This window comes from Bos grunniens, chromosome 11 (genome assembly GCF_055505025.1).
Source record: "Bos grunniens cultivar Pamir isolate PY7600 chromosome 11, Bosgru_T2T1.0, whole genome shotgun sequence".
In the NCBI taxonomy this organism is placed as follows: Eukaryota; Metazoa; Chordata; class Mammalia; order Artiodactyla; family Bovidae; genus Bos; species Bos grunniens.
In genome coordinates, this window is record NC_141175.1 from 14381517 (window position 1) to 14390649 (window position 9133).

Here is a 9133-nt window from a genome sequence, read left to right on the forward strand (position 1 = left end):
TCAGAAGCTTTGTGGACACGTTCATGGGTGTTTCTGCTGGTTTCTGATATACACAACAAACTCTTGTAAGTCAGCAGGTATAAATCACATGTGTCATGGATGTTTGATTGTGCTCACTTCTTTACATGTGCAACTATCAACTATTGAGACTCTATTATGATTAGTAATAGGCTCCAGTTCTACCAAAACCCTGATTCCAGTTTTCATATATCTACATCTGTCTTCCTACTGAAAGGCTGCACATGCTATGAGCCATGTGCAATGTTGGGACTCATGCCTCTGGAGGAGAGAATTCAATCTGCAGCCAGAGATGAGGCTTGATCACTAGAAGGTTTTGTGTAATAAACTTTTATTAATGTATGAAAGAGCTAGAGAAATCTTCTGACATAGACATCAGAAGGAGACAGAAAGAGTGCCTCCTTGTTAGCTTTTAGCAAGGGGGTATAATATCAATAACCTCAGATATGCAGATGATACCACCCTTATGGCAGAAAGTGAAGAGGAACTAAAAAGCCTCTTGATGAAAATGAAAGACGAGAGTGAAAAAGTGGGCTTAAAGTTCAACATTCAGGAAACTGAGATCATGGTATCTGGTCCCATCACTTTATAGGAAATAGATGGGGAAACAGTGTCAGGCTTTACTTTGGGGGGCTCCAAAATCACTGAAGATGATGACTGCAGCCATGAAATTAAAAGACACTTACTCCTTGGAAGGAAAATTATTACCAACCTACACAGCATATTAAAAAACAGAGACATTACTTTGCCAACAAAGGTCCATCTAGTCAATGCTATGGTTTTTCCAGTAGTCATGTATGGATGTGAGAGTTGGACTGTGAAGAAAGCTGAGCACTGAAGAATTGATGCTTTTGAACTGTGGTGTTGGAGAAGACTCTTGAGAGTCCCTTGGACTACAAGGAGATCCAACCAGTCCATCCTAAAGGAAATCAGTCCTGGGTGTTCTTTGGAAGGACTGATGCTGAAGCTGGAACTCCAATACCTTGGCCACATTGGAAAAGACCCTGATGCTGGGAGGGACTGGGGACAGGAGGAGAAGGGGATGACAGAGGATGAGATGGCTGGGTGGTATCACTGACTCGATACACATGAGTTTGGGTAAACTCTGGGAGTTGGTGATGGACAGGGAGGCCTGGCGTGCTATGATTCATGGGGTTGCAAAGAGTCGGACATGAACTGAACTGATACCCCTATTAACAAGCTGCTAATTAGAGAGAGGAAACACCTCAAAACTGAGAGAGTTGCACCAGGCCCCTCACCCAAACATGCATTTTAAGATAGCATTGGCACAAAGTGAGTCATCCCCAGCCATAAAACAATTGATATGAATCTTGAAGAAAGGCAGATTTCTAAGAAAATACATAGTTTATTAACAAGCTAAGGAAAGACATTTACATGAGAAAAACGCATTGGTTAGCTCAAGGTTTGAGATAAAGTGAAGTTCAGGTGGAACCAGTTGTCACCATGGTGGAGCCAATGGTTCAGGTGGTTCAGGTGGAACCACTTCTGTGTTGCAACACAGAATTCAAAGAAATTTCTTTAATTTTGTGTAGAGAAGGAAAAAAAATGTCTGCCACTTGCAGTTTGTTTCCTCCTGTCTCTTGGGGACCTCTGGACTTCCTCAGCTCAGTTCAGTTCTGTCACTGGGTTGTGTCCAACTCTACGACACCATGGACTGAAGCAAGCCAGGCCTCCCTGTCCATCACCAACTCCCAGAGTTCACTCAAACTCATGTCCATTGAGTTGGTGATGCCATCCAATCATCTCATCCTGTCGTCCCCTTCTCCTCCCACCTTCAATCTTTCCAAGCATCAGAGTCTTTTCAAATGAGTCAGTTCTTCGCATCAGGTGGCCAAAGTATTGGAGTTTCAGCGTCAGCATCAGTCCTTCCAATGAACACCCAGGACTGATCTCCTTTAGAATGGACTGGTTGGATCTCCTTGCAGTCCAAGGGACTCTCAAGAGTCTTCTCCAAAACCACAGTCCATCAGCAGATGAATGGATAAGAAAGCTGTGGTACATATACACAATGGAGTATTACTCAGCCATTAAAAAGAATACATTTGAATCAGTTCTAATGAGGCAGATGAAACTGGAGCCTATTATACAGAGTGAAGTAAGCCAGAAAGAAAAACACCAATATAGTATACTAACACACATATATGGAATTTAGAAAGATGGTAACGATAACCCTGTATGAGAGACAACAAAAGAGACACAGATATATAGAAGAGTCTTTTGGACTCTGTGGGAGAGGGAGAGGGTGGGATGATTTGGGAGAATGGCATTGAAACATGTATAATATCATATATGAAACGAATCACCAGTCCAAGTTCAATGCATGATACTGGTTGCTTGGGGCTGGTGCACTGGGACGACCCAGAGGGATGGTACGGGAAGGGAGGAGGGAGGGGGGTTTGGGATGGGGAACATGTGTATACCTGTGGCAGATTCATGTTGATGTATTACAAAACCAATACAATATTGTAAAGTAATTAACCTCCAATTAAAATAAATAAATTTATCTTTTAAAAAAAAGCATCAATTCTTCGGCGCTCAGCTTTCATTATAGTCCAACTCTCACATTCATACATGACTACTGGAAAAATCATAGCTTTGACTACATGGACCTTTGTTAGCTAAGTAATGTTTCTGTTTTTTAATATGCTGTCTAGGTTGGTCATAACTTTTCTTCCAAGGAGCAAGCGTCTTTTAATTTCATGGCTACAGTCACCATCTACAGTGATTTTGGAGCCCCCAAAAATAAAGTCTGTCACTGTTTCCATTGTTTTCCCATCTATTTGCATGAAATGATGGGACCAGATGCTATGATCTCAGCTTTCTGAATGCTGAGTTTTAAGCCAACTTTTCATACTCCCTACCAAGGCTTTAACACTCTCACTACCTTTCTCTTCTCCAGGAACCCACATCTTTATTCATTTGCTCTAAGTGTTATTGAAACCTTTGTCTTCCCACAAAATTTCCTGAAACCGATTTATATCTGAGCAATGACTTTTGATTCCCTTAATATCCTTCAGTTTTCAGTGTAACTTTTGTGATTAACTTGTTGAAAGTCATTGCAGTGATTAAGAAAGCGAGGAGAGAGATAGAGACAAGATTGAGACTCTTATAAAACTGAAACTTCCACCAGGTGAGCCAAGTGTCTAGTGCAACAGCTATACAGAGATTGTGCCTCTTCCTTCTTCCATATTTTTGACAGCAAAATGTTCTGGGTTCTGTAGTCATCAAAAGCCTAACTCTTAGCCCCACTTAGCCAAGTGACCTAGTAGTTCAGCACTCAACTGCCCTGATAATCAGGCCAGGGTGCATGGGGCTGAGTTGCCTCTAGGCCTTTACCCTGGTCATCTGGTATTTGTGCCTCCAGGCACTGGTGCTATCCTTTCTCTTAGCTTCAGTTCCCCTTAGAGATTCCCCTATTGCCACCATCATAACCATCCAGATCTTCCTGTGCCCAAGGAAAGAGTTGTTGTATGAACTTAGAATTAATTATTCTAAGGAAAGTATTAAAACTCATAAGTGAATGTTAAGTGCAGACAAAAATAGGAGCTTCTTGAACCAGACAGAGACATACTGGGGTGCTCTGGGAAGTAGAGTCATCTAGGCAAGGACTTTGTTCTGTTCGCTTTTGTTTCTTCCTTTATTTTCTATTATTACTCAGTGATTTTAGACTTTATTTTTTAATCTGAATATTTTATCATTTATTATTCCCCTACATTCTTCCTGAAGCTATTATTCAGTAGGTTTCATGTGGGCCTGTGAATCTGCATTTTAAGGGGCACCTCCTAGAATGACTAATCTGGACTTTATGTGGGAAACTGCATGACTGAAAATTTCTGACCACTCCCTATGTCCTGCTGTTTGTATTTCTAGACTTATGCTTTCAGTAATCCTATAATCTACATGTATACAGATACTCACTGATTGCAGCACTTTTTATACTAGAAAAAATTAGAAATAATCTAAAAGCCTATAAATAGAGAGATAGATAAACAGTGGTTCAATTTTTCCATAGAAAGAAATGACATATAATAGGTACAAATAAGGAGGTATATCTCTAGCACTGACCTGAAAAGGCATTATGAATATACACCTAAATGTTTATAAGTAAACCTATTATGTTAAAAAATAAATAAAAGTGTATATATATGTGTGTGTGTTTGTGTCTGTGTGTGTGTGTGTGAGGGTACATTATTGTGTATCTGGTGAAATTATATACCAAGTAAGAAAACATATACCCTTATACACACACAGTTCATTTCAGTCGCTCAGTCATGTCCAACTCTTTGCGACCGCATTGACTACAGCATGCTAGTCCTGTCCATCAAAAACTCCTGGAGTTTACTTAAACTCATGTCTATTGAGTCAGTGATGCCATCCAACCATCTCATCCTCTGTCATCCCCTTCTCCTCCTGCCCTCAATCTTTCCCAGCATCAGGGTCTTTCAAATGAGTCAGTTCTTTGCATCAGGTGGCCAAAGAATTGGAGTTTCAGCTTCAACATCAGTCTTTCCAATGAATATTCAGGACTGATTTCCTTTAGGATGGACTGGTTGGATCTCCTTGCAGTCCAAGGGATGCTCAAGGGTCTTCTCCAATACGACAGTTCAAAATAATCATCTCTTTGACGCTCAGCTTTCTTCATAGTTCAACTCTCACATCCATGCATGACTACTGGAAAAACGATAGCCTTGACTAGATGGATCTTTGTCGGCAAAGTAATGTCTCTGATTTTTAATATGCTATCTAGATTGGTCAGGAGAAGGCAATGGCAACCGACTCCAGTGTTCTTGCCTGGAAAATCCCATGGACAGAGGACCCTGGTAGGCTGCAGTCCATGGGGTCGCGGAGAGTCGGACATGACTTAGTGACTTCACTTTCACTTTTCACACTCATGCATTGGAGAAGAAAATGGCAACCCACTCCAGTGTTCTTGCCTGGAGAATCCCAGGGACAGTGTAGCCTGGTGGGCTGCTATCTGTGGGGTCTCACAGAGTCGGACACAACTGAAGCGACTTAGTAGTAGTAGTAGTAGGTTGGTCATAACTTTCCTTCCAAGGAATAAGTGTCTTTTAATTTCATGACTGCAGTCGCCATTTTCAGTGATTTTGGAGCCCAAAAAAATAAAGTCTCTCACTGTTTCCACTGTTTGCCCATCTATTTCCCATGAACTGATGGGACCGGATGCCATGATCTTTGTTTTCTGAATGTTGAACTTTAAGCTAACTTTTTCACTCTCCTCTTTCACTTTCATCAAGAGGCTCTTTATTTCTTCTTCACTTTCTGCCATAAGGGTGGTGTCATCTGCATATCTGAGGTTGAATTTCTCCTGGAAATCTTGATTCCAGCTTGGGCTTCATCCAGCCCAGTGTTTCTCATGATGTATTCTGCATATAAGTTAAATAAGCAGAGTGACAATATATAGCCTTGACATTCTCCTTTTTCTTATTTGGAAGCGGTCTGTTGTTCCATGTCCACTTCTAACTGTTGCTTCCTGATCTGAATATAGGTTTCTCAAGAGGCAGATCAGGTGGTCTGATATTCCCATCTCTTGAAGAATTTTCCACAGTTTATTGTGATCCACACAGTCAAAGGCTTTGGCATAGTCAATAAACCAGAAATAGGTGTTTTTCTGGAACTCTCTTGCTTTTTTGATGATCCAGCAGATGTTGGCAATTTGATCTCTGGTATCTCTGCCTTTTCTAAAACCAGCTTGAACATCTGGAAGTTCACGGTTCACATATTGCTGAAGCCTGGCTTGGAGAATTTTGAGCATTACCTTACTAGCATGTGAGATGAGTGCAATTGTGCGGTAGTTTGAGCATTCTTTGGCATTGCCTTTCTTTGGGATTGGAATGAAAACTGACCTTTTCCAGTCCTGTGGCCACTGCTGAGTTTTCCAAATTTGCTGGCATATTGAGTGCAGCACTTTCACAGCATCATCTTTTAGGATTTGAAATAGCTCAACTGGAATGCCATCACCTCCACTAGCTTTGTTTGTAGTGATGTTTCCTAAGGCCCACTTGACTTCACATTCCAGGATGTCTGGCTCTAGGTGAGTGGTCACACCATCGTGATTATCTTGGTTGTGAAGATCTTTTCTGTACAGTTCTTCTGTGTATTCTTGCCACCTCTTTTTAATATCTTCTGCTTCTGTTAGGTCCATACCATTTCTGTCATTTATTGAGCTCATCTTTGCATGAAATGTTCCCTTTGTATCTCTAATTTTCTTGAAGAGATCTCTGGTCTTTCCCATTCTGTTGTTTTCCTCTATTTCTTTGCATTGATCACTGAGGAAGGCTTTCTTTTCTCTCTCGCTATTCTTTGGAACTCTGAATTCAAATGGGTATATCTTTCCTTTTATCCTTTGCTTTTCATTTCTCTTCTTTTCACAGCTATTTGTAAGGCCTCCCCAGACAGCCATTTTGCTTTTTTGCATTTTTTTCTTGCAGATTGTCTTGATCCCTGTCTTCTGTACAATGTCATGAACCTCCATCCATAGTTCATCAGGCACTCTGTCTATCAGATCTAGTTCCTTGAATCTATTTCTCACTTCCACTGTATAATCATGAGGGGTTTGATTTAGGTGATACTTGAATGGTCTAGTGGTTTTCCCTACTTTCTTCAACTTAAGTCTGAATTTGGCAATAAGGAGTTCATCTGATCTTGTTTTTGCTGACTGTATAGAGCTTCTCCATCTTTGACTGCAAAGAATATAGTCAATCTGATTTCAGTGTTGTTTCCTTCATACTGTTCCTATGGTTCATGGGGTTCTCAAGGCAAGAATACTGAAGTGGTTTGCCATCCCCTTCTCCAGTGGACCACGTTTTGTCAGAACTCTCCACCATGAACTGTCCATCTTGGGTAGCCCTACACAGCATTGCTTAGTTCCATTGAGTTATTCAAGGCTGTGGTCCATGTGATTAGATTGCTTAGTTTTCTGTGATTGTGGTTTCAGTCTTCTGCCCTTAATGCCCTCTCTCAGCACCTACCATCTTAGTGGGGCTTCTCTTTCCTTGGACTTGGGGTATCTTTATGGCTGCTCCAGCAAAGCATAGCTGCTGCTCCTTACCTTGGACGTGATGTATCTCCTTATGGCCGCCACTCCTTACCTTGGATGTGGGGTATGTCCTCTTGGCCGCTGGCTGCTCCAGTGCTGTGCAGCCACCGCTCGCTGCTCCAGCTCTTTAGTTCTGTAAACCATATTGGGCCATGCTCAGTAATTCTTTAATCCAATTTTCTGCTAGTCAAGGCTATAGTTTTTCCAGTGGTCATGTATGGATGTGAGAGTTGGACTGTGAAGAAGGCTGAGAACTGAAGAATTGATGCTTTTGAACTGTGGTGTTGGAGAAGACTCTTGTGAGTCCCTTGGACTGCAAGGAGATCCAACCAGTCCATTCTGAAGATCAGCCCTGGGATTTCTTTGGAAGGAATGATGCTAAAGCTGAAGCTCCAGTACTTTGGCCACCTCATGCAAAGAGCTGACTCATTGGAAAAGACTCTGATGCTGGGAGGGATTGGGGGCATGAGGAGAAGGGGACGACAGAGGATGAGATGGCTGGATGGCATCACTGACTCGATGGAGTGAGTCTGAGTGAACTCCGGGAGATGGTGATGGGCAAGGAGGCCTGGCGTGCTGCGATTCACGGGGTCGCAAAGAGTTGGACACGACTGAGCAACTGAACTTAACTGAACTGAATCAATTTTTTCTAGATTTAAAAGTAAACTAATGAAGGTTCAACTATGCTCTTCCTCAAAAGTTCTTGCTATCAACACAAGAAGCATGAGAAGTCTTAGAGTTGAGAAGGAAGGGCAAGTTCAAGGACCACAAAGGTGACAAGTTGCCTATGTGGCAGCTAGTCACAACCCTATAGGTAGAAAGTGAAGGTAGGCAGAAACACAGGCTTGTTGGCTTGTTGATGCTTTCAGTCATGGAGATGTGTGTTACATTGTAGGAATCTTCTCTGTTTTAGTTGGCTCCATGATCATGGAAAGACTCAATCAAACGAGCAGTGTCTTGAGTTCATCCTCCTGGAACTCTCCTCCCAGCCTGAGGACCAGAAGCCACTCTTCATTCTCTTCCTCACCATGTACCTGGTCACTGTAACAGGGAACCTGCTCACCATCCTGGCCATCAGCTCTAACCCCCAAGTTCATACCCCCATGTATTTTTTTTTTTTTTAGAGTGTCCTGTCTTTCACTGACATCTGCTTCACAACAAGCATTGTCCCCAAGATGCTAGTTGACTTCCAGTCAGAGAAGAAGACCATCTCCTATGCTGGATATCTGACCCAGATGTATTTTATATATGCCTTTGGTGACATTGACAGCTACCTTCTGGCATCCATGACCTTTGATCACTATGTGGCCATCTGTGACTCCTTCCACTATGTCACCATCATGAGCCACTGCCGCTGTGTCCTGCTGGTGGCCTTCTCCTGCTCACTGCCTCACCTCCACTCACTCCTACACATACTTTTGCTGAATCAGCTCAACTTCTGTGACTCCAGTGTTATCCACCACTTCCTCTGTGACATCAACCCTCTGCTGAAATTGTCCTGCTCCTCCATATTTGTCAATGATCTCACAATAAAGACAGAAGGGCTGGTGTTTGGGGCGACCCCCTTCCTATGCATTGTTTTCTCGTATGTGTGAATCCTCATAGCAGTTCTCAGGATCCCCTCAGCTGCAGGGAAGAGCAAAGCCTTCTCCACCTGTGGCTCTCACTTCACTGTGGTGATCCTGTTTTATGGAAGCATCTTTTATGTCTATTTACAGCCCTTGTCCAGGTACACTGCTCAGGACCAAGTGGCTACAATTGTCTACACGGTCCTGTCCTCCATGCTCAACCCTTTCATCTATCGTTTGAGAAACAAAGACATGAAGAGGGGCCTGGGGAAGCTGATGGGCAGGAGGAAATCCTAGTCAGAATCTTTCTGGACATGTTCATAGGTTTTGCTGCTGGTTTCTGATGCACACAACAAACTCTTGTAAGTCAGCAAGTATGACTCACATGTGACATAGATGTTGAAATGTGTCCACTTGTTTACACATACAACTATCAACTATGGAGACTTTATGATGATTCAGTATTAGG

General features: G+C 42.4%; 1 pseudogene; it reads left to right on the forward strand.

Annotated features, from left to right (window-relative positions):
• The first annotated feature begins 8017 nt into the window (after nucleotides 1-8017).
• Nucleotides 8018-9133, forward strand: LOC147362620 (olfactory receptor 1L8-like; annotated as a pseudogene).